At 44.2% G+C, this 26,300-nt stretch overlaps 1 protein-coding gene across 1 annotated transcript in view; it reads right to left on the bottom strand.

The window, feature by feature from the left end:
* DNHD1 (dynein heavy chain domain 1) overlaps positions 1-26,300 on the bottom strand; it is a 65,632-nt gene that overhangs the window by 31,246 nt on the left and 8,086 nt on the right. The gene's annotated exons all lie outside the window — the stretch shown is intronic.

The following is a 26,300-nucleotide window of genomic DNA, read 5'->3' as shown; positions in this document are numbered from 1 at the left end:
ACAGTGACCCATGCCCACGCCTGGACGGAAGATGAACACCCCGGGGCCTCTGCAATCTGCCCTGGAAGGAAAATTCCTTCCCGATCACAAATTGGCGGATCAAGTTAAACCCTGGATATGTGGCAACGGACTCACCAGCACAGCACAGAAAGATTTCTCTGTCATACTCAGATCACCCCCACTAACATCCCATCCCCCTTGGGACTATTTACTGCTAATATCAAAATCCAATTAATTGCCAAATTAGCTATTCTAATAATTGTGAGATATCAACTTCTCGAACTCAGAGGACCTGAAGGTCTTGAGTCCAGCCCCTGCTTTCACTAGCGGACCAGTACTGTTTTGCTCCAGATCCGTAGTGGCCCCTCAAGGATTGGTCTCACATTGGGTTCAGTAGACCAATGCTCACACCACTGGCTTGGAGGATTCTCTGCAGCTTGAGGTCTTCAAACCACAATTAGAGGACTTCAATAACTCAGACATAGGTATGGGGTTTGTTACAGGTGTGGGTGGGTGAGATTCTGTGGCCTGCTTTGTGCAGGAGGTCAGACTAGATGACCATAATGGTCCTTTCTAACCTTAAGTCTATGAATCTATAAGAAGGGTAGTGACTCTGGGAAACGTGCAGGACATAGTGGATGGCTTTGCCATGATGGGGTTCCCTAATTGTGGCGGGGCAACAGTCGAAACACACATCCCTATCTTGGCAGCAGACCACCTTGCCAAAGAGTACATAAACCGTAAGGGCTACTTCTCAATGGTTTTGCAAGCACTAGTGGATCACTGGGGCCGTTTCACCGACATCAATGTGGGATGGTCGGGAAAGGTACATGACGCATGCATCTTTAGGAACTCCAGTCTCTTCAGAAAGCTGCAAGAAGGAATTTTCTTCCCAGACCAGAAAATTGCCATTGGTGATGTTGACATGCCAATAGTTATCCTTGAAGACCCAGCCTACCCCTTGCTCCCATGGCTTATGAAGTGCAGTGGAGTTGAAAGTTCTGTCCAGAGCGCACACATTGGAGCACTCTGGGACACCTCCCGGAGGCCAAACAAGTCGAAATATACTGTGCTGTGTCTACACTACCCCTAATTCGACCTGGGAAGGTCGAATCTAGCACTACTCCTCTTGTTGAGGTGGAGTACTGGCATCGATTTTAAAAGCCCTTTAGGTCAGCGGGAAGGGCTCTGTAGCGTAGACAAGCTAATTATAAATTCGACCCAATGTGGGGAATGCCTATCTAACAATGTAGTATAGACCAGCCCTATGTGAGAGTCACCACCGCCTATAGCAGCCCAGGGCTGGATCCAGCCTCCTCATTTTCAGACATGATAGTTTGACAGCCTCCACTAGGGGGCATCACTTTTTGTTTTTTTCTCTTCATCACCTTGTGACGATGCGGTTCTGGCGGGACCCAACTGAGAGTGCCAGTTTAGGACCAATTGCTTAAACAGGGCAGTCACAGCCCTAGACTGGGGTTTTTCCACCTCTAAGGCAAACCAAACCAGCCAGACAAAATGACTTCGGTTTCACCCCACTGGCTAACCACGAGTCACACAAGCAATTTCCTTAGACACTCCAGTCTTCCAGTATCACCACCAGTGCCACCCGTCCTGGGGATGAACGGTTATGAAAACCGACACTCCAGTAAAAGAAAAAGGTTCTCTCGATCCCAAAGGACCAAGCCCCAGACCCAGGTCAATATACACATCAGATCTTACCCACAAATCACGCTGTTGCCAATCCTTTAGAATCTAAAATCAAAAGGTTTATTCATAAGGAAAAGATAGAGATGAGAGCTAGAATTGGTTAAATGGAATCAATTACATACAGTAATGGCAAAGTCTTAGTTCAGGCTTGTAGCAGTGATGAAGTAAACTGCAGGTTCAAATCAAGTCTCTGGAGAACATCCCCCGCTGGGATGGGTCATCAGTCCTTTGTGCAGAGCTTCAGTTGTAGCAAAGTCCCTCCAGAGGTAAGAAGCAGGATTGAAGACAAAATGGAGATGAGGCCTCAGCCTTATATAGACTTTTCCAGGTGTAAGAACACTCTTTGTTCCTACTGTGGAAAGTTACAGCAAAATGGAGTTTGCAGTCACATGGGCCAGTTTCTGCACACTCTGCTGAGTCACAGGGCGTATCCGCCGCCTCCTCTCAATGGGTCAATTGTGTAGTTGATGGTCCTTAATGGGCCATCAAGCAGGCTAAGCAGAGCTGACACCAGCTTGTCTGGGATCTTTCCCAGTAACCCAGCACAAGTTTGAAATACAGACAGCATACAGCCAATATTCATAACTTCAACTACAAAAATGATAGACATACAGACAGCATAATCATAACCAGTAACCCGTAACCTGCTCTTAGACACCTTATATGACCCCCTTTACATAAGATTTGGTGCCACTAGAGGACCTTGGTTGCAACCTATGTTCTATATGGTCCCAGTTTATATCAATAATGTCACACACCTGTTTAACCTTTTTTAAAATTTTCACAATCATCCTTGATGATAACTTTTTGAAGCCATCTGTCTAGCCTCCAAACACTGACCTCCCTTTTGTTTACCCCTTGAGGATGCCCCTTTCCACAACTAATCATGTCTGCTCAGAACCTGAGCCACCCTCTGGAAAACCTGAAGTATTTTTCAAAGTCAGCCACAAGAGCTTTTGTGTTTTGAGGGAGTTTCCAGTCAGTTTATTTTAGAACCCCTGAGGATATACCGGCCATCAGCTTTCTGACCAAAGCATCACGTTCTTCCCAAATCCTTTTAGAATACTGGAGAGCTGTGCCTAGCTTATTAAGAGAATAGTTCATAACAATTTTCAGATACTGTATAAGATGATACCCCTGCATCGCATAGGTTTTTCAGTTCTTGTTTTTTATTCACAACCCCTAAAGCACTTGCTCCAGGTTTTGATTGTGTGTTTTCACTTACAGTTTTCTCAGGGCTTGGTGCGGTGTCGACTACTGAGGAACTGGAGTTGTGTTCACATTGTTGCTCTTTTACTACAATCTTTTCTGTTGTTCTTCAGTTTGACGTATCTGAGCTTTGAACGGTCCTGATGCTCCATCTGTGCTCTGCTGCTGTTTTCTGTTGTTGTTGTTAAAGGTCTCAGAGCAGATTCCTGGTTCTTTGTTGGTTCTGTTGGTGGTTGTGATGTTGCTGTTTATATGATTTTATAAAAATATGCTGATGAGTGAATATAATGTAACTGGAATATGCTTCATGCAAAAGGTACATCTATCTCATAGAGCTAGAAGGGATGTTGAAAGGTCATTGAGTCCAGCCCCCTACTTTCACAAGCAGGACCAAGTATTGATTTTGCCCCAGATCCCTAAGTGGCCCCCTCAAGGGCTGAACTCACAACTCTGGGTTTAGTAGGCAATGCTCAAACCACCGAGCTATCCCTCCCCACCAAGGCCTCTTGTAAGGTATCATTACAGAGCTTATAATCTACTGATTGTGCTCATCCTATTTGTATAAATGTACTACTCTTGGATCTGAAATTAGAAATATGAAATATAACTCTGAGGACCTATTGTAATTATGCAAAGTGTGGGCCATTAATGGTGGGTTGGAATCTTGATGGCTCCCATTAACCAGGACAATTGACTGCAGATGGGTGTGTTTTACCCGTAAGTCTTCCTGTGTACTGGCAAGTGAGTAATGAAGTCTTACAGTGACATGTGATCATGTCACCTGAACTGAATCCATCTTCAACCTGGTATCTTTCCACTGAGAAGGAGGGGGTGGGACAAAGGATTCCTGCCCTATGCAAAAGATATATAAAGGGGTGGAGCAGAACAAAGATGGAGAGCCATCATGAGGAATCCCCTAGCTACCACCTGAGCTGGAACAAGGGCTGTACCAGGGGAAAGGATTGTGCCCAGATTAGGAAGGCGTCCAGTCTGAGAAAAGAAACTTATTGAAACATCTCTAAGGGTGAGATTTTTACCTGTATTCAGTTTTATTACTGTATTAGGTTTAGATGAGTGTTTTATTTTATTTCACTTGGTAATTCACTTTGTTCTGTCTGCCACTACTTGGAACCACTTAAATCCTACTTTCTGTATTTAATAAAATCACTTTTTACTTATTAATTAACTCAGTATGTATTAATACCTGGGGGGGGGGGTTAAACAGCTGTGCATCTTTCTCTATCAGTGTTACAGAGGGCGAACAATTTATGAGTTTACCCTGTATAAGCTTTATACAGGGTAAAATGGATTTATTTGGATTTAGACCCCATTGGGAGTTGGGCATCTGAGTGTTAAAGACAGGAAAACTTCTGTAAGATGCTTTCAGGTAAACCTGCAGCTTTGGGGCAAGTAATTCCGACCCTGGGTCTGTGTTGGAGCAGATGGGCGTGTCTGGCTCAGCAAGACAGGGTGCTAGGGTCCTGAGCTGGCAGGGAAGGCAGGGATAGAAGTAGTCTTGGCACATCAGGTGGCAGCTCCTAAGGAGGGTTCTGTGATCTAACCCGTCACAGTGGTAGCTCGGTAGCTTTGACTATGGCATCATCAAGAGAGTACCACAAGCCTATTTAGGAAAACAGGGATACTCCAGTTTAGCATCAAACAAAACATTTTACAGAATTCACATACACACAGACAAACAAAAAATCCGTAACTCCATAATCTCACCAAAACCCACCCATGCCTTTGTATTTGCATAAAAGCAAAACTGTTTAAGCAACCAAAATATATTTAGTTGGGTTCAAATGTCTGTCAGTTGCTGGTGCTGGAAAGTTTCCCTTTTCGGTTGTCTCCTTTTTCTTTTAAGCTTGTTCATATTCTGGTCTAAGGGTCGCTCTTGGTTTGACTGTATTGTGTAGAGACAACATTATTACAAAACCACATGAACAGTGTTGTAAAATTTAAAAATGAAATTCTAATTAGCATAGGCACTGACTCCTGGGGTGCTCCAGGGCTGGAGCATCCACGGGGAAAAATCAGTGGGTGCTCTGCACCCACCGACAGCTAAGCTCCCTGCCCCATCCCATCTCACCGTCTCCTCCCTGAGTGTGCCAGGTCCCTGCTCCTCCCCACTCCTTCCTAGCACTTGTCACCGCCAAACAGCTGTAGCAAGCTCCGTGAGGGAGCAGGGAGGATTGGGAATGTGGCACGCTCAAGGGAAGAGGCAGGGCCGGGGTAGGGATTTGGGGAAGGAGTCAAATAGGGGAAAGGAAGGGACGCAGTTGGGGTGGGGACTTTGGGGAAGGGGTTGGAATGGGGGCAGGGCAGGGCTGGAGGTAGAAAGGGGTCGAGCACTCACCGGCACCATTAGACGTCAGCGCCTATGCTAATTACTGTGTTTTTCTTCTATTTAAAGGTCTGAGCTTTACAATATCCATTTCAGGCTGTAAAAGAAACACTCATGCACACACACAGGCTTTGGTTTGCTTCTATCTCTAGTGTTTCTCCAATATATAGATAATAGCAATTTAAGCATCAAAATCAACTTTTTAAAATACCCATTTTAAAAACAATGTTTAAAAGCCAATTGCAGAAATTTACCTTCCATCACAGGGTAAAGGGATACTGACATATGGTTAGTCTGTTTCCCGCCATGGGTATTTGGCCCTTAGGTTCAAAAGCAAGCAAAACTTTAGCTAGTATTATTCCTAAACGCACCAAACCCCTATACAATCTGTTTAATACCCAGGTTTTTAAAAATAATATTAAGCACAACCATAGATAAAATGGGGTTTTATCTGGCCCTGGTGAAATACGGCTTGAAGACGCTGTTTCCATGCTAAACAGATCACACTACAATAAAGAAATCTATCATTTTTAGTAAAGAAGCATGGACAAAGAGTAACATTATATAATACATATTTTCAGAGTTAAAATACAAGCAACATACCTGGTCTTGCAGTCCAGCTACAGCCATTCTGTTCAAGATGGTTTCCATTATAAGAAGGTCTCCAGAAAACCTCCAGTTTTTTTTAACCAAGCTAACTCTTCGTTTCAAACAAACTTCAATGTTTGTAGTTAGCAGGTTGATTTCATCACTACAGCTCTTAAGTAATAGATACATAAGGAATTTATGCACCCCTTTCTAAACATTCCCTTTTGTGATCCGTGGATGAAAATTAAATTGTCTGCACAGCTGGGATGTTTTTGCTATATTTAAGTTAAAATACATTTTTCTGTTTCGACAAAAAATGGAACACGATAGGCCTTCTTACAGTATTAAACAGTAAATCACCATACACAACAATCCTTAATGTTCCTGTCCCCTCTCCCCTGAGCGGGGGCCTTGCAGATATCAGTGAACGTCTTTGGGTTTTTTTGTTTGTTTTCATTTTAAACGTGTTTCATTTGTACTTAAAGTTCTGCTTTGTTTTTAAATAAAAACAGATGTAGCACAACCATAGTAAACATCCTACAAATACCCCTGGCTTTTAAAGGTTACAGCACATTCTTATTTTATGAATGTGGTAGAGGTTTGTGAACTCTGAATGACTGAGTTACTGGAAAGACAGCCCAACAGCATTATACAACCCCCAGGTTAATATTAATCAGCACTTCCCACCCCCTTATGTGGGTGAATGCTCATCAAACCTAATTACTGATCATATTTCCAACTTCAACAGGACCTAATATCTGTAACCCTGATGGAACAGTAAGAAAACCTGGGTGTGTGATTACATCGGAAGGCGATGGGTTCCACACAACCCCATTTTTTCAATAGGTTCTGGTTAAACCAATGCAGTTCAATGGCGTTGAGTCAGCTCATTTGTACTCACATCTTAAACATCCATGTTTTATATAGAATATAAGGGCTTTTCAGCTTTATTTTAAATATGATTGTTTTCTTTTCACTGAATTCTACTACTTGCACTTCAGGTCTACTGTAAACTGATCTCTTTTCTTAACAACACAATAGCTGGGTTCTCACAAACTATTTTTATTTAAAAGACATACAATCCTTGAAAACAAACAGATGCTGTCATAAACAGATTGTTAAGGGTTAATGTCTCTTTCACCTGGAAAGGGTTAACAAACAGGGAACTAAACACCTGACCAGAGGACCAATCAGGAGACAAGATACTTTCAACCCTGGGTGGAGGGAAGTTTGGGTGTGGGTCCTTGTTCTGTTTTTTTCTTTCTCTCGGGGATGGGGCGTTCATCCAGGCTCTCAAGTTTCGTCTAGTAGTGAAGGCGATTTAGGTCTTTGCTTGTTTTTGTTTGCCATGGTGGATTGGCTGTGTTCCTTTTATATGTGTCGTTTGGGTATTTTGATTTGTATTTGTACTGGGAGGAGGTTTTCCTTGTTCTGTAACTAATCGGACCTGTTATTTAATCTTGAGTTCAGAGCTATTCTTCTTTTCCTTTCTTTTATTTAAAGTCTTTGGAGAACTGATGATTTTTTTTCTTGTTCCTTGTTTTTGTGGACTGGGTTTACCCCGCTGGTGGGGGAGGCGAACGGTGGGAGAGAGAGGGTATTTTCTCTCTGTGCGGAATTTACTGTTCCTTCAGGAATTGGGAGGGGGGAGCGGGATGGTTTATTTTCTGGTTTTGAATCAGGGTTGGTTTCTTGGGAGTCCAGAGTTGGGGAGATCAGAGTGCCCCAAAACACTATATTTTTGGGTGGTGGCAGGCTATCAGATCTAAGCTGGTAATTAAGCTTAGAGGAATTCATGCAGGTACCCAAAATCTGGACACTAAGGTTCAGATTTGGGAATTATACCTTATGACAGATGCCCCACCAAAACTTTCATGCTATTTAAAGGCCATGCAGACCTTTTACATTGCCAAGTTTTATTATATCACATACTAGTCCCTCACCATTCTCTAATTTAATCCTTTTAGATTTCTTACCATTAGTCTTCTTCCTAAGAAGGGTTCTGTAACTTTTTGTGTGGAGCAGGTGATCAAGATAATGCACTAAGTGGTTATCTTTCAGCTTGGTAATTTTGTTTAAATCACTGTCAGCGTCTTGAGTGCTTTGCACAGCATTTACCAAGGTCACCCCCTGTGCTACATTTTCTCAGGTTAAGTACAGACTGAGCATTGCATAACCAATGGCAATAAGAGCATTCAACAAGCTTTCCAAAAACAGGTCAGCACACAGGGCCTGGAGCTTGCAGTATCTATCCTCTGAGGTCCAAGTCACACCGCCACTGGCCTGGCAGGTCTACAACGCAGCCCTCTCAATCTTCAAAAGCTTCTCCCTAAAACAGTGACCAAGGACAGCATAGACAGACACGCATACAACAGACCATATCATTCTTTTACACTCACGATACAGCACTGGCTCAGTTACTTCTATGCCAATGACTTTCTTTAAATCCATACAGCTGCCATCCTCCTCACACTCAGTCTCCTCTTGAACAAGTTGTCTTGGTGCTGAGCAAAACCAGCCTGAGCCTGATTCACCTTCGCTCTCTGATGCAACGCTGCCTAGGGCCTCTGGGTCCTCTAGAAAGGCGGTGGGGAGATTTTCAGAAAAGAAACAGCTGAATGTGCACTGGGTTTAGAGTTACACAGGTTGGCTCCTAGCCCATTATACACAATCCTCAACTGCCACTTTTTATAGTCTATTTACCTACCCAATGTTGTCTCCGTTCACCTTGTCCAACTGGTGAGCTGCGGTTGCCCTCCTCCATGGGGGCGGATGCTGGGCGTTCATGCTGCTCGTCAGTTTGCCTCACAAGCATTTGGGTCTCAGGGTTAGGTTCCAGTGTATCCATCAATGACTGGGCCAAAGGGCTCCCCTCGGCAGCTCCCACCTCCTCCTCAGGACAGTCACTGATGCAGCACTGTCTCTGCAGACGACTATGCACCCTCCAAGCTAAAATGAATTCCATGCTTCTCATGGAGGTGATGGTGGAGGCCATGTTTCCCCTCAGGGTTTCCAGGATTTCTGAAAAACAAGCTCTTGAAACAAGATGGCCTCCTCCACAAGACGATGGGGCTTCCAGGAGTGGTGCTGCTGACTGGCCAACCACTGAACTCCAGAGATCGAGGGTTTTGGCCTGAGCCCTTGTGCTGTACCTGTTCAGATTAGTACACACTTCCCTTCCAGCAGGGCCCATGCTGACTATTAGAGGGTAGAGGGAGAAGTTCTTCAAGGGGTCACATGACCCTCTTTCAGAAAGGTCTCCCCACTGCTGAACTTGCCCTGATTGGTCAAATCCACTCTCAGGGAGATTCTACAGGGCTCTGATTAGTTGAAGGTGGTGGGAAGAGTTCTTAGCGGGGTTGCATGCCACCCTTTGCTTCCAGTCATGCGTCAATCTCAACCCCACAAGTAATACCACAGGAGGAGAGGCACAGGTGAGTGGGACCTTAGGGGTCATGGGTGGGGTCAACGTTTGATTGACGTTGTACCCCAGACTACTCTCCTGGTTAGCCACTCAATGGTACTTCTGTGACCAGCTCAGGGAAGGGGGGAAATGTCTGGAGGAGGAATAGCAAGAGAGGCTCTGAGGACGGGAAATGTAGGACCCAACCTCCGATTCGGAAGACTATGACTCACCTTCTGCTGACCACAGAGGTGCAGTTCCAGATGGTGGCAGCAACCAGTGCCGAGGCCCACAGAGAGGACAGTACCAAAGAGTGAGCCATCAAGGGTAAATGAGATTGGCACAGTATTGAGCATTGTACCAATCCTGCTGGTTCTCCTGTATCCGGCAGCACCAATAGGTACTGCCAGTGACACTGCCACCAACAGGGTCAGGAGGTCTCTGGCAGCCATAAATGCCTCCAGTATGGTTGGTACCAAGATAGCGAGAATGCAGTGTGGTGACACAGATGTGGAAGGCGCTCCTTCTGGCTCCAGACTCGATGGAACCTGCATACGTGCTGGAGTCAACGGTACCATCTTCTGTTGTACTGAAGCAGAGGGGCACTTGGGCTTAGACTGCACTCTCCACTTATCCCCATGCCCAGCAGATTTCAGTGTCAGGCCTCTCCCCCTTTCAGCAGTCTTCTTAGGCAGTAGGGCTAGTGAGCAGTGTCAGGACTCAGGCACATTAGGAGGCACACTCCTCACCAATGCTGAGGCACTCAGTGCCCAATCTGACCAGCCTGGCTCAGATGAAGGGCTCAAGGCCACCTCCACAAGTAGAAACTTTCTTCTGCAAGGTTTAAAGTCCCTGCAAATTTGGCAATGCCCTCCAATTGGAGCTTCCCCAAGGCATTTCAAACACCTTGAGTGCAGGTTGCTCACAGGCACAGCCTTGCTGCAGGAAACACAGGACTTGAACCCTGTTGATTGGGGCATCCCTCAGCACCAGGAGACAAACAAAACCCTGAGATGGTAAAAAAAAAAAAAAAAATCTAACTAACTAAATCCTAATAACCTTAATAACACCATTTACAATACAAGAAAACACGCTCACTGAGAGAACTTGCAAATGCAAGAAGAGCCGTTCCAGAGACCATCCCAGGCAGTATGAAGGAATTGGGGGGGCGGGCTCAGACTCAGCTGCTGCTTTATACAGATGCCAGCAGCATGTGGCAGCAGAAGGTGCTTGAGCCGCCCTGACAGCTACCACTGAGCGAAGAAATGTCTAGTGATTATGCGTAGGGCACACACACACCGAAGTGGAATGCACATATGCAATCACTCGAAGAAGAACAGGGAATGAAGGTCACATCTACAGAATGGGGAACTGTATGATGGAAAGCATAGACTCTGAAAGGGATCATAGCAGACAAGCAACTCACCATGAGCTCCCAGTTCCATGCTATGGCAAAAAGGGCTAATGGGAACTTTGGATGTACAAACAAGAGAGGAGCGGGAAGGAGCAGGGAGGTGATTTTTACCTCTGTATATGGCATTGGTGAGACTGAGCCAGGAATACTGCATCCAGTTCTGGTATCCGTATTTTAAACAGGATGTTGAAAAATTGGAGAGTGTGGAAAAAAACAAACCAAAATAAGAGCCACATAAATTACTCAAGGGCTGCGAAAAATGCCTTATAGGGAGAGACTTAAAAAGCTCAAATTGTTTAGCTTATCCAAAAGAAGATTGAGAGATGACTTGATTATGGTGTACTGTATTATCATCATCTTGGGGAGAAAATACCAGATGCTAGAGAGTTCGTTAAGTTGCAGAGAAGGGCAGAACAAGAACCCATGGCTGGAAGCTGAAGCCAGAAAAATTCAGATTGAAAATAAGGCCCAAATGTTTAACAGCAATGGTGATTAACCACTGGACCCCACTCCCAAGGGAAGTGGTGGAGTCTCCTGTGATGCTGGCAGACCACATAGCTTAGGCTAAAGTCCCAATGCCTCAGCTGAATACCAGCTTTTGGCTTACCCATGTGTTAGTACTGTTAACTAGGTATTAGAATGATAAGAATGTGTTTAGACTTCACTGAACGCTTGTGAGTTGCAGCACAAATTAACCTTGCTTATGATACCAGCATCCCATATTCATAGATTCATAGATTCTAGGACTGGAAGGACCTCGAGAGGTCATTGAGTCCAGTTCCCTGCCCTCATGGTAGGACCAAATACTGTCTAGACCATCCCAGATAGACATTTATCTAACCTACTCTTAAATATCTCCAGAGATGGAGATTCCACAACCTCCCTAGGCAGTTTATTCCAGTGTTTAGCCACCCTGACAGGAACTTTTTCCTAATGTCCAACCTAAACCTCCCTTGCTGCACTTTAAGCCCATTGCTTCTTGTTCTATCCTTAGAGGCTAAGGTGAACAAGTTTTCTCCCTCCTCCTGATGACACCCTTTTAGATACCTGAAAACTGCTATCATGTCCCCTCTCAGTCTTCTCATTTCCAAACTAAACAAACCCAATTCTTTCAGCCTTCCTTCATAGGTCATGTTCTCTAGACCTTTAATCATTCTGTAAGGTAATATTTGAACATTTGCATTGTAAGCCTCTGTAAACTGTAAATCACCAGCCAGGAGAGAAACATTTGATTGTTATTTTCCCTCTCCCTCCATGAATATGAGTCTTGCAAGTGAATTCTTCCCATAACTGAGTTTGCAGCTCAAAGTGGAAGATGGGAAGGGATAAACCCTAACAAGGAGGAACTGTATCTCATGGCTGCTTGGACTCCGAGAGGCAAGGTTTCTAGGGAGAAGCAAGGGATTCCCAGCTGCTTAGCCCTGAAGGACATACAGAGCTTGCTTATCACAGAACCTTCTATTACCTTTTGAAACTTAAGATTGTCACTCATTTGCATATGTGTTTACCTGCTTTAACCTTCTAAATAACTCTCATTTCCTTTTCCTATTTAATATTATCTTTAGATAGTTCATTATAGAATTGGTTACAGTCAAGCATTGTCTTTGGTGTGCGATCTAAAGTGCAACTGACCTGGGATAACTGACTGGTCCTCTGGGACTGGGAGCAACCTGAATATTGCTGTGATCCTTGCTGTGAGGGACCTTCACCGGGCTGGCCTTACCATGAGGCGAACTGAGGGGACCACCTCAGGTGCCAGATTGTGAGAAGCACCACTAGGACCCAAAGTGTAGAAAACTGTGTCTACTACTGGTGCATATGTATTCTCTCTGCTCGAGATGCACAGAGATGGTGGAGTGCTGTGCTGGAGGACGGAGGGCACAAGAGACATAACAGGCAAGCAGGAGAAAAGGTGAGAGGCAATAACAGAAAGCAGCAGGAGCTGCAGGGAGAGAGAGGAAGAGCTCTTATGCACCTCTCCAGAACCCCCAGGAGCCTGGACTGATTCACATCAACTTCTCAGGGAGCTTCCTGTTTCCTGCTGCTTCCGTGAACCCACTTGAGGAGGACAGGCAGTCAACTGAAGTAATAGGAGCCAGTTAGGCCCTTAAGATGCTGTTATCTTCCCTCACTCAGGCCCTGCTACCTGCCTGCTTATTTGTCCCCTTCAATTGAGTGTTGAGAGCCACTATAGCTGGCACAGAACAGCAGTCATGAGTGAAAGAAGAAAACGCCCCTCTCGGGCAGCATTCAGAAAGAGAGAGAAAGCAAAGGAAGCTTTCCTATCTAAGCAGGAAGGAGCTCTCCTGAGATACACAGACACAAATGTTCAAGGTGAGCCTTCCGGCCCCAGCAAGGCTGAGAATGGTGAGGAGATGCCGGATCTTCCAGTTAGTCAGAGTGCAGATGGACCTGGCAGCTACTGCAGCATCCATATCTCCAATCTCAAATGGATGTAACCATGCACATTCCTGAAGAAAAGTAATAGATCAGAGAAGAGTTTGGTAAGAGGCGCAAGAAACAGCTGCAGCTGAATTTAGTTCCTTAAATCTAGATGATCCAGGACTGTGGACCCACTTGAGTTAGCAGTAGCCTGAGGGACTTCCTTGTACTGAATGGCCTACAATAAGTGAAAAACTTCATGTTCACCAAAGACAATGAAAAATAGAAGTTTCCATCCAACACATTGCTGGCGTGAAATCCCCATGGTGACAAAGTGGAGAGGCTAGAATGCTGCATTTTTTTGTGTTGTTGCAAACTCTTCCAGTCTAATGTTCCAGCTGCACTGGGTTTCTACGGGAACAAAAGACTGGAAAAATCTGGCAGAAATCTGGCATGCCATGAGAAGGCAGCAAATCACCAGAGAGAAATCCATAGGTTGGAAAGAGCATGAGATGAGACTATGGTTAAAGGCCACCATAGATGATCAGCATCAAGAGAAGACTGCATCAGAGTCTCTTTCTGGCAAAATGTTCTGAAATAAGGTCATTGCCATTGTGAGAATGCTTGCTACCCAAAACCTAGCACTGCTTGGCACTTCAGATCAGCTGTATGTGCCAAACAATGGAAACTTCCCTTAAAATTGTGGAGCTGATCGCTGCACTTGATGCTGTACTGCAGGAAGCATCTAAGAGGAGTCACACCCAAGAAATGGGCACACACCACTATCTTGGAAAAAAAGGATTCAAAATGAGATCATACAGTTACTCGCAACAAAAAATCAAACAGAAGATTTGTGGCAGATCTGAAGTCAGCAAGATATTACCTCTGTTATTCTGGACTGCACACCTGACATCAGCCACACGGAACAAATGACTTTAATGGTGCATTTTGTAACACAACAGAACCTAGTGCAATGTCATAAGAACATAACTGTACGGGGTCAGACCAAAGGTCCATCTAGCCCAGTATCTGTCTACCAACAGTGGCCAATGCCAGGTGCCCCAGAGGAGTGAAGCTAACAGGCAATGATCAAGTGATCTCTCTCCTGCCATCCATCTCCATCCTCTGACAAACAGAGGCTAGGGACACCATTCCTTACCCATCCTGGCTAATAGCCATTTATGGACTTAACCACCATGAATTTATCCAGTTCCCTTTTAAACCTGTTATAGTCCTAGCCTTCACAACCTCCTCAGGTAAGGAGTTCCACAAGTTGACTGTGCGCTGTGTGAAGAAGAACTTCCTTTTATTTGTTTTAAACCTGCTGCCTATTAATTTCATTTGGTGACCCCTAGTTCTTGTATTATGGGAATAAGTAAATAACTTTTCCTTATCCACTTTCTCCACATCACTCATGATTTTATATACCTCTATCATATCCCCCTTAGTCTCCTCTTTTCCAAGCTGAAGAGTCCTAGCCTCTTTAATCTTCCTCATATGGGACCCTCTCCAAACCCTAATCATTTTAGTTGCCCTTTTCTGAACCTTTTCTAGTGCCAGTATATCTTTTTTGAGGTGAGGAGACCACATCTGTACACAGTATTCGAGATGTGGGCGTACCATGGATTTATATAAAGGGCAATAATATATTCTCAGTCTTATTTTCTATCCCCTTTTAAATGATTCCTAACATCCTGTTTGCTTTTTTGACCGCCTCTGCACACTGCGTGGACATCTTCAGAGAACTATCCACGATGACTCCAAGATCTTTTTCCTGATTCGTTGTAGCTAAATTAGCCCCCATCATATTGTATGTATAGTTGGGGTTATTTTTTCCAATGTGCATTATTTTACATTTATCCACATTAAATTTCATTTGCCATTTTGTTGCCCAATCACTTAGTTTTGTGAGATCTTTTTGAAGTTTCTTCACAGTCTGCTTTGGTCTTAACTATCTTGAGCAGTTTAGTATCATCTCAAACTTTGCCACCTCACTGTTTACCCCTTTCTCCAATCATTTATGAATAATTGAATAGGATTGGTCCTAGGACTGACCCCTTGGGGAACACCACTAGTTACCCCTCTCCATTCTGAGAATTTACCATTAATTCCTACCCTTTGTTCCCTGTCTTTTAACCAGTTCTCAGTCCATGAAAGGACCTTCCCTTTTATCCCATGACAGCTTAATTTACATAAGAGCCTTTGGTGAGGGACCTTGTCAAAGGCTTTCTGGAAATCAAGTACACTGCGCCCACTGGATTCCCCTTGTCCACATGTTTGTTGACCCCTTCAAAGAACTCTAATAGATTAGTAAGATACAATTTCCCTTTACAGAAACCATGTTGACATTGCTCAACAGTTTATGTTTTTCTACTTGTCTGACAAATTTTATTCTTAACTATTGTTTCGACTAATTGCCTGGTACCGACGTTAGACTTACCGGTCTGTAATTGCTGGGTATGATGTTATTGATATAAACTGACCATATAGAACATGGGTTGCAACCAAGGTCCTGTAGTGGCACCAAATCCTATGTAAAGGGGGTCATATAAGGTGTCTAAGACCAGGTTACGGGTTACTGGTTATGATTATGCTGTCTGTATGTCTGTATCATTTTTTGTAGTTGAAGTTATGAATATTGGCTGTATACTGTCTGTATTTCAAATTGTGCTGCAGTTCTGGGAAACATCCCAGACAAGTTGGTGTCAGCTCTGCTTAGCCTGCTTGATGGCCCATTAAGGACCATCAGCTACACAACTGACCCATTGAGAGGAGGCGAATACGCCTTGTGACTCAGCAGGGTGTGCAGAAACTGGCCCATGTGACTGCAGACTCCATTTTGCTGTAACTTTCCACAGTAAGAACAAAGAAGTGTTCTTACACCTGGAAAAGCCTATATAAGGCTGATGCCTCATCTCCATCTTGTCTTCAATCCTGCTTCTTACCTCTGGAGGGACTTTGCTACAAGCTGAAGCTCTGCACACAAGGGACTGATGACCCATCCCAGCGGGGGATGTACTCCAGAGACTTGATTTGAACCTGCAGTTTACTCCATCACTGCTACAAGCCTGAACTAAGAACTTTTGCCATTACTGTATGTAATTGATTCCATTTAACCAATTCTAGCTCTCATCTCTATCTTTTTCCTTTATATGAATAAACCTTTAGATTTTAGATTCTAAAGGATTGGCAACAGCGTGATTTGTGGGTAAGATCTGATGTGTATATTGACCTGGGTCTGGGGCTTGGTCCTTTGGGATCGAGAGAACCTTTTTCTTTTACTGGGGTGTTGGTTTTCATAACCATTCATCCCCAGGACGTGTGGAACTGGTGGTGATACTGGGAGACTGGAGTGTCTAAGGAAATTGCTTGTGTGACTTGTGGTTAGCCAGTGGGGTGAACCAAAGTCCTTTTTGTCTGGCTGGTTTGGTTTGCCTTAGAGGTGGAAAAACCCAGCCTTGGGCTGTGACTGCCCTGTTTGAGCAATTGGTCCTGATTTGGCACTCTCAGTTGGGTCCCGCCAGAACCACATCATCACACTGATATCTAGACCCTTTTTTTAAATATTGGTATTACATTAGCTAACTTCCAGTCATTGGGTACTGAAGCCAATTTAAAGGACAGGTTACAAACCTTAGTTAATAGTTCCGTAACTTCATCATTTGAGTTCTTTCAGAACCCTTGGGTGAATGCCATCTGGTCCCAGGACTTTGTTTAATGTTGAGTTTATCAATTAATTTCAAAACCTCTTCTAGTGACACTTCAATCTGTGACAGTTCCTCAGATTTTGTCACCTACAAAGCCGGCTCAGGTTGGGAATCTCCCTAACATCCTCAGCCATGAAGACTGAAGCAAAAGAATCATTTAGTTTCCTGCAATGACTTTATCCTCTTTAAGCGCTCCTTTTGTAACTCGATCATCAAGGGGCCCCACTGATTGTTTAGCAGGCTTCCTGCTTCTGATGTACTTAAAAAACATTTTGTTATTACCTTTGGAGTTTTTGGCTAGCCGTTCTTCAAACTCCTCTTTGGCTTTTCTTATTACACTCTTGCACTTAATTTGGCAGTGTTTATGCTCCTTTCTATTTGCCTCACTAGGATTTGACTTCCACTTTTTAAAGAAGTCTTTTTTATCTCTCACTGCTTCTTTTACATGGTTGTTAAGCCACGGTGGCTCTTTTTAGTTCTTTTACTGTGTTTTTAATTTGGGTATACATTGAAGTTGGGCCTCTATTATGGTATCTTTAAAAAAAGGGCCCATGCAGCTTGCAGGGATTTCACTTTAGTCACTGTACCTTTTAACTTTTGTTTAACTAACCCCCCTCATTTTTTTGGCAATAGTTCCCTCTTTTGAAATTAAATGCCACAGTGTGGGCTGTTGAGATGTTCTTCCCACCACAAGGAAATGTTTTGTTGTATTATGGTCACTATTTCCAAGAGGTCCTGTTATAGTTACCTCTTTTGACCAGCTCCTGCGCTCAACTCAGAATTAAATCTAGAGTTGCCTCTCCCCTGTTGTTCCTGTATCAGCTGCTCCCTGAAGCAGTCATTAAAGTATCAAAAATTTTATCTCTACATTTCGTCCCGAAGTGAAATGTTCCCAGTCAATATGGGGATTAATTGAAATCCCCCACTATTATTGAGTTCTTAATTTTGATAGCCTCTCTAATTTCCCTTAGCATTTAATCATCACTATCACTGTCACTGTCCTGGTCAGGTGGTCGATAATAGATCTCTACTGTTATATTCTTATTAGAGCATGAAATTTCTATCCATAAGAGATTCTGAAAGTGGAACATGTGGATTCACTTAAGATTTTTACTTCATTTGATCTTCATTTTTCTTTCACATATAGTGCCACTCCCCACCTTGCAATAGACCTGTTCTGTCCTTAAGTGCGATATATTTTGTACCACAGAATGATTGTGTCCCATTGATGCTCTCAGTCCATCAGGTCCCTGCGATGAGGCGTGACTGTCAGAGAGCATTTTTTCTAGAATTCTATTGACACGAGGATGATACTACAGGAGCTAGTAATGAATCAAATGTGCTTCTTAAGCAGCTGGAAGATATGGGAATTGCAATAGCCCTGACGTGGAGAGGTCAGGGCTATGATAATGGTGCCAACATGAGAGGAAAGAACAGGAGTGCAGACACGGATCTGAGAATCTTTACAACCCTGAGCTTTTTGTCCCATGCAGTTCTCATTCATTGAACTTTGGTGGTCACCCAGCAGCTCAGCTTCTAGTGAGGCTGCCTAAATCTGCTTTTTAATGTAATTCAAAGCATCTACATGTCTTTTCAATTTTCTGTATCAAGTCGCTGATTTCACTTTTGTTTGAAGCAACATCTGGGAACATACTCTCTGACACTGAAACCACTGAGTGCCACACAATGTCTTCTAAGTCGAGTGGAGGAGGTTTAAAGACTATCAAAACCAAATGGGAAGATAGATGATGCCATAGTTGCCATTATGGAGGATAATGCTATGACAGGAACTGTTCAATGGGAGAAGTCTTAGTGGCAAGAGAGAAATGGAATCACCAGAAACATAAAACATAACTGTTCACAATTTTGTGTGGCTTAGTGTTGTAGCCTGACATACTGTTTTGAAATCCTAAATGTTTAATCAAGAACCTCCAAGTGTTGACCTTGGATATAGTTCTGGAGCAATGGACAACAAATGGACAAAGCAAAGTCATATCTACAGTATTAACGGTCAGAGGATGGATTTCAAAAAAACGTTCTGAAACGTGCACAGAAGTTGGCAGATCCACGGAAGCTGGTTCACACTGAAGCTGGTCCATGACTGTAGACCCATTCAAGAATACAAAGTCACCAAAGAAAAAGACATTTTGATTACATTAGAGGCATAGAATAATCCCATAAGAGACCCAAAACAACAATTCAAAGTTGAATTCTTTAACCAGGTGCTAGATTGTGCAATAGAATAGCTGAAAGAACGTTTCTGCAGGTCAAGGAAACCAGCAGTGATATTTGGGACGTTGTAGGATATTCCAAAACTCCACACTGTAGTTACCTGAAGAAGACCTACACCAGTACAATACATTGAAAAACAGTGTTGACACAAGATGACATGAACAGTCCATATTGATACAAGTGATTTAGGTGATGAAACTGAAAACCCTTTCTGATATTTCACAGGATCAACTCCAAAGGCTGTTCTGGAATATATGTACACAAACAAGATGACTACCCCTCTTTCCAAATGCATTTAGTTACTCTGTGCATACTTAAACACTTCCCTGGAAACAGTTGTCAGTGGAGAATGCAGCTTCTCCAAGCTGAAGCCAAATAAAAACACATCTATACGGCCCAGCACAATGAGGTTCAAGGACAGGAGGCTGGTCGGCCTTGCAACCTCCAATGGAGCATGAGCTGGTTCCCCAGAATTGGTGGAACCTTCAGGAAGGGCAATGCTTCAAATCTTTGCAACCAAGAAGGCATGGAAAGCACCACTTTGATTATTCAAACAGATAAAGATGCCAGTGTTTACTATGCAGACAAAAAAGTTATATTTTCTGTTCAGGCCATTTGAAAGTTAGTGAGAAAAGAAGTGGTTCGGGACTATTTTAGAAAACTGGACGAGCACAAGTCCCTGGGGCCATGATCCGACAGTGCTGCAAGGAGTTGGCGGATGTGATTGCAGAGCCATTGGCCATTATCTTTGAAAACTCTGGCGAACAGCCTGCCATTAGAAGGTCCCAGATTACTGGAAAAAAGGCAAATATAGTGCCCATCTTTAAAAAAAGGGAAGGAGGAGGATCCGGGGAACTACAGGCCAGTCAGCCTCACCTCAGTCCTGGAAAATCATGGAGCAGGTCCCTCAAAGAAACAATTCTGAAGCACTTAGAGGAGAGGAAAGTGATCAGGAACAGTCAGCATGGATTCATTCAAGGGCAAGTCATGCCTGACTAACCTAATTGCCTTCTATGAGGAGAATAACTGGGCTCTGTGGATGAGGGAAAGCCGTGGACATGTTATTCCTTGACTTTAGCAAAGCTTTTGACACGGTCTCCCACAGTATTCTTGTCAGCAAGTTAAGAAGTATGGGCTGGAATGAATGGACTATAAGGTGGATAGAAAGCTGGCTAGATCGTCGGGCTCAACAGGTAGTGATCAACGGCTCCATGTCTAGTGGCAGCAGCTGGTTTCAAGTGGAGTGCCCCAAGGGTCGGTCCTTGGGGCCTGTTTTGTTCAATATCTTCATTAATGACCTGGAGGATGGTGTGGACTGCACTCTCAGCAAGTTGCAGATGACACTAAACTTGGGAGGAGGAGTAGATATGCTGGAGGGTAGGGATAGGATACAGAGGGACCTAGACAAATTAGAGGAGATTGGGCCAAAAGAACCTGATGAGGTTCAACAAGGACAAGTGCAGAGTCCTGCACTTAGGATGGAAAGAATCCCATGCACTGTTACAGACTAGGGACGAATGCTAGGAAGCAATTTCTGCAGAAAAGACCTAGGGGTTACAGTGGACGAGTTTGTAAGCTGGATATGAGTCAACAGTGTGCCCTTGTTGTCAAGAAGGCTAATGGGATTTTGGGCTCTATAAGTAGGGGCATGTAAAGGGGGTCATATAAGGTGTCTAAGACCAGGTTATGGGTTGCTGGTTTGATTATGCTGTCTATGTATGTATCATTTTTGTAGTTGAAGTTATAGTATTGGCTCTATACTGTCTGTATTTCAAATTTGTGCTGTGCTTCTGGGAAAACATCCCAGACAAGTTGGTGTTAGCTCTGCCTAGCCTGCTTGATGGCCCATTAAGGACCATCAGCTACACAATTGACCCATTGAGAGAGGCAGATATGCCTTGTAACTCAGCAAAGTATGCAGGGACTGCCCATGTGACTCCAGACTCCATTTTGCTGTAAATTTTTCCACAGTAAGAACAAAAAGGTTCTTACACCTGGAAAAGCCTATAAAAGGCTGATGCCTCATCTCCATCTTGTCTTCAATCCTGCTTCTTACCTCTGGAGGGACTTTGCTACAAACTGAAGCTCTGCACAAGGACTGATGACCCATCCCAGCTGGGGATGTACTCCAGAGACTTGATTTGAACCTGCAGTTTATTCCATCACTGCTACAAGCCTGAACTAAGAACTTTGCCATTACTGTATGTAATTGATTCCATTTAACCAATTCTAGCTCTCATCTCTACCTTTTTCCCTTTATGAATAAACCTTTAGATTTTAGATTCTAAAGGATTGGCAACAGCGTGATTTGTGGGTAAGATCTGATGTGTATATTGACCTGGGTCTGGGGCTTGACTTTCCTTTGGGATCGAGAGAACCTTTTTCTTTTATTGGGGTGTTGGTTTTCATAACCATTCATCCCAGGACGAGTGGCACTGGTGGTGATACTGGGAGTCTAAGGAAATTGCTTGTGTGACTTGTGGTTAGCCAGTGGGGTGAAACCAAAGCATTCTTTTTGTCTGGCTGGTTTGGTTTGCCTTAGAGGGTGGAAAAACCCCAGCCTAGGGCTGTAACTGCCCTGTTTAAGCAATTGGTCCTAATTGGCACTTCAGTTGGGTCCCGCCAGAACCGCATCATCAACAGCTCCATACTACAAGAAGGATGTGAAATGCAAAGCTGGAGAGTCCAGCGGAGGGCAACAAAAATGATTAGGGGGCTGGAGGCACATGACTTATGAGGAGAGGCTGAGGGAACTGGGACTGCTTAGTCTGCAGAAGAGAAGAATGAGTGAGGGTGGATTTGATAGCTGCTTTCAACTACCTGAAAGGGGGTTCCAAAGAGGATGGATCTAGACTGTTCTCAGTGGTAGCAGATGACAGAACAAGGAGTAATGGTCTCAAGTTGCAGTGGGGGAGGTTTAGGTTGGATATTAGGAAAAACTTTTTCACTCAGAGAGTGGTGAAGCACTGGAATGGGTTACCTAGGGAGGTGGTGGAATCTCCTTCCTTAGAGGTTTTTAAGGTCAGGCTTGACAAAGCCCTGGCTGGAATGATTATTTGGGAATTGGTCCTGCTTTGAGCAGGGGGTTGGACTAGATGACCTCCTGAGGTCCCTTCCAACCCTGATATTCTATGATTCTATGATTAACATTTTTGAAGAAGGTATTTTAAGTTGTTAGTTCTCCTTTATTGGGGTAGGTAGTAGAGCAGTACCATGAGAGGAGCAGAACAAGAAGGCAGAATTGAGACTTTTCAAAGTTTTGGCCCAAGCAAGAGGGCATGGAGGTGTCATTTGAGCTCCCCATGGGCTGGCCCTGGGACTCAGATGACAAGACAGAGTGGCGTACCCAAGGGGACTGTCTAGGACTCAATGTTCAGGCTGTTAAAAGTACTTCAGGGATTCATACTTGATCATTAATTGGTGAAATCGAAGTACAGAACTCACACCTAGCCCAACTTCGGTGATGTTGGCCAACCTAATCATTTCAAATTATGATCTGTAAGCAAGATCTAAATGAGCTCTCCCTGACAGCTAGTGATGAGCTGGGGGTTGGGGGGAAAGGCTTCAGGACCAGGCTGTATTTACATTCACACTTAATCTACCTAGGTATCCAGCAAACAGAGCTGTGTTGCCCAAGTGATAGATTTTTGGCTGGGGTTGGGTTACAAATCACTTGAATGCGGGGGAGGCAGACAGTAAATGAAATGTTATTCTTATTGTATGAGTAAAGGGCAGTAGAACTGTACTTAGCCTGTGCTGATTGAGGGCATCAAGAGAGAGGGTGGGGACAGGTGTTTTGGCTGATGGTCTGCCTGAGTCACAAGTATTATTTGACCTGCCCCTCTCCACTGCTTAAATACAGAACTGATTAGGCTCCATAGATCAGGGTGGGCAAACTACCGCCCCGGGGCTGCAGCCAGCCCTTCAGACATTTTAATCCGGCCCTCGAGCCCTTGCTGGGGAGCAGGGTTGGGGGCTTGCTCCGCATAGCTCCTGGAGGCAGCAGCACATCCCTCCTCCAGGTCCTATGTGCAAGGACAGCCATGGGGGCCCCGCACACTGCCACAAGCACTGCTTCCACAGCTCCCATTGGCCAGCAAGCGGGGCCAATGGGAGGTGCAGGGGTGGTGCCTGCAGACAGGGCAGTGCACAGAGCCACCTGGCTGCTCCTCCGCATAGGAGCCAGAGCAGGGACATGCCGCTGCTTCTGGGAGCTGCTTGAGGTAAGTGCCGCGCAGAGCCTGCACCCCAGACCTGCTCCCATGCCCCAACCCCCTGCCCCAGCCCTGATCTGCCTTCCGCTCTCCAAACCCCTCAGTCCCACCCTCATGGAACCCAGAGCCCTCACCCCCCACACACACCGCAACCCCCTGCCCCAGCCCAGAGCCCTCTCCTGCACCCTGAACTCCTAATTTCTAGTCCCACCCCAGAGCCCTTACCCCCAGCCAGAGTCCTCCCTCCCTCCCTCCCATACTTCAACTCCAATTTTGTGAGCATTCATGGCTCACCATACAATTTCCATACCCCTATGTGGCCCTCGGGCCAAAAAGTTTGCCCACTCCAGCCATAGACAGTCTTTTGTTTTGTTAAGTGACCAGTAGAGCTGGTAATTAGGTCTAAGCACTTAGATCTGCTGTGGGACAGTGTTTATGTGGAAGAGGTGGCCCAGTCTGGACTAGCTGCGGGGTTCCCACACTGAGAGCTCAGCTGAAATCACTGAGATCTGGGTGGAACCTCAAGAAACCAACTCACAGAGGTCACAGTGGCAGGTGGCAGCAGAAGGTGACTGTGCAGGGCCATTGGCAACAAAGCAATGAAGTGAAAGGTGGCACAACGAACAACAGTGACCAGAGCGAACAGTGAGCAGCTGGAGGAATGAGAAAGGTGCCTTCTTGCCCTCCGACCTGGGAGCTGAACTCATGTGAAAGCATCTCTGAACTCTGAGTCTCCTCTGACCAAGGACAACACCGCTGAGTGTTAATGAGGCTGTTAAGAATGCTGGAGACACAACACAGTTCATGCGAACAAACATGGCTGTGGCATCATACTATCTATTTAAGCAAGAGATACCACACACTACGAACTGGAGGCCAATATTAAGTGTATTGCCACTTGTTCATCCTGAAGTTGAACACTGGTTCCGAACAAGACAGCAAATGCTCACTGTCTTTCTGCAAGAAACTCAACTGACTGGCTAGAAGCATGTGGTGCAACAGTGAAAGACTCTCACCACATTCAAAAAATTTTCATACATGGCTAATGAATGCACCGATGCAAATGGACACCAAGTATTAAGTCATCTTGATGTCAGGGGTAGGCCAGTAGATGCAATTCTAGATGTTCAAGTTATAGAAGACACATCAGCTGCATCTGTGACAACCCACATCTTAGAAGAGTTAAATGCTTGTCAATTGGACCCCAAACAGATGGCTGCTTGTGCATTTGATGGAGCTGCAAACTTCTCTGGAAGACATGGCGGAGTACAAGCTTTGCTTAGAGAAAAGTGTAACCCTAATCTCTCCTATACACACTGCAGAGGCCATCTACTCCAATAGCGCTAGTACGAGCAGCAGACTCTTCAAAAGACATTTAAAAAGCTATAAATTTAATTTCTTCATCATATTCTTTTTTCAGCAAGAGTCCAAAAAGACTGAGTATCTTGGAAAATATAGAAGATACACTGGGACTGAAGTTCAAATTAGTCCAACCTGGGAAAACTCTCTGGCTTTCTCATGAGTGATCCTTGGCTGTTGTCTTAAAATTACTCCAGCCATTATTACTGTCTTTTGAAAGAACTGTATATACTCGTTCATTAGCCCGTTTGTTTATAAGCCAACCCCCCAAGATGGTTAGATAAAAATAGCAAAAACTGTATGACCCTTTCATAAGTCGACCCTATATTTCAGGGGTTGGCAAACTCTGGCTCCCGGCCATAAGGGTAAGCCGCTGGAATGTCGGGACATTTGTTTACTTGGAGCATCTGCAGACATGGAGCCCCTCAGCTCCCTGTGGCCACAGTTCACCATTCCCAGCCAATGGGAGCTGTGGGAAGTGGCGCGCCAGGTAAACAAAATGACAGTGTATTAGATATTCAATTCAATGACTCCATAGAGTTTAAAATCATCAAATTTTGGTGTAGACCCATTTATAAGCCCACCCCCGCTCTTTGATGTGTCACTTTTTTACCAAAAATATTCAGCTTATGAACAGGTATTTACGGTATCTACCAAGACGGGATGGATCTAAGTAGTGAGGCTGGTGGATTACTTTCTCTGCTACATTCAGAGAAGACTATTGCCATTCTCTCTCTCTCAAAGTCTACTGTTGAAACACTTGGGTCATTAAACAATTTCATCCAGGCATCTGCTACAACAGTAGTAGATCTTTGTCCAGCAATAGAAGCTACATTTGGATCAATCAGAGAGCTATCCATTGAAAAAGTACTGGAAGCAGCAAAGACTTCAGTCCAGAAGTTGACGAATGAAGGCATTTATATTGAACCCTTAAGTGAAGAGGACAAGAAGTGTTTGTTAAGACAACTGAAAAAGTACACAGACTTGATTCTTAAAAATCTACAACAGCAACTTCTAGATTCTACTCAACCTCTACACAGTGTTTTATAGGACAGGGATCTGTAAAAGCTGAGAGTTGAGTGGAGTGAGGCACTACCAGCAATGGGACTGCCATGTGCTCAGGACAGAATAGAGAATTTGAACACAGAGTGGAATATCATACGATGAACGAATGAAGATTTAACTTCAACTTATTTTTTATCATCACTAGTGGCTTGAACCGATCTTTGTATTATGTTTCCTGGGATGAAAGAAGTAGGAATTCATCTCTTGCTACTCCCAGTCACAACAGCTACAGTTGGGCGTTCTTTTTCATCACTGAATAGAATTTTGTGTTCTGTAAGAAGTCACCTTCTGCTTGATCATGTGAATGAACTAATGAGCATATCAATTGAAGGGATGGAAGTACTGGACATATGAGAAGCCACCAAAGATGAACGTGTTGCATTCAAGAAGTTCATTAACAGAGTTGTGCAAAATTATAACAAGAAACCAAGAAGGATGTAGATGTAGTGCTTCATAGAAGGCTTGAGTAACCAACTTTAATTTGTGTGATGATTTTAAAACATAAGTTAAATCTAATAAAATAGTCATGAAACATTTTTCAGTTTTTACTATGGTGCCATACAGGCCACCTACATCCTCACAGTCTCACCTCTCATCGGCCCTGACACATCCTGCCCCCGCACCGGTAAAATTCAAACACCCCCCCTAATTTCAATTCCTGTGGAAAACACTG

Source organism: Chelonoidis abingdonii, chromosome 1, assembly GCF_003597395.2.
Source record: "Chelonoidis abingdonii isolate Lonesome George chromosome 1, CheloAbing_2.0, whole genome shotgun sequence".
Lineage (NCBI taxonomy): Eukaryota > Metazoa > Chordata > Testudines > Testudinidae > Chelonoidis > Chelonoidis abingdonii.
Note: the sequence above shows the minus strand (reverse complement) of the source record. Positions and strands in the feature narration are given on the sequence as shown.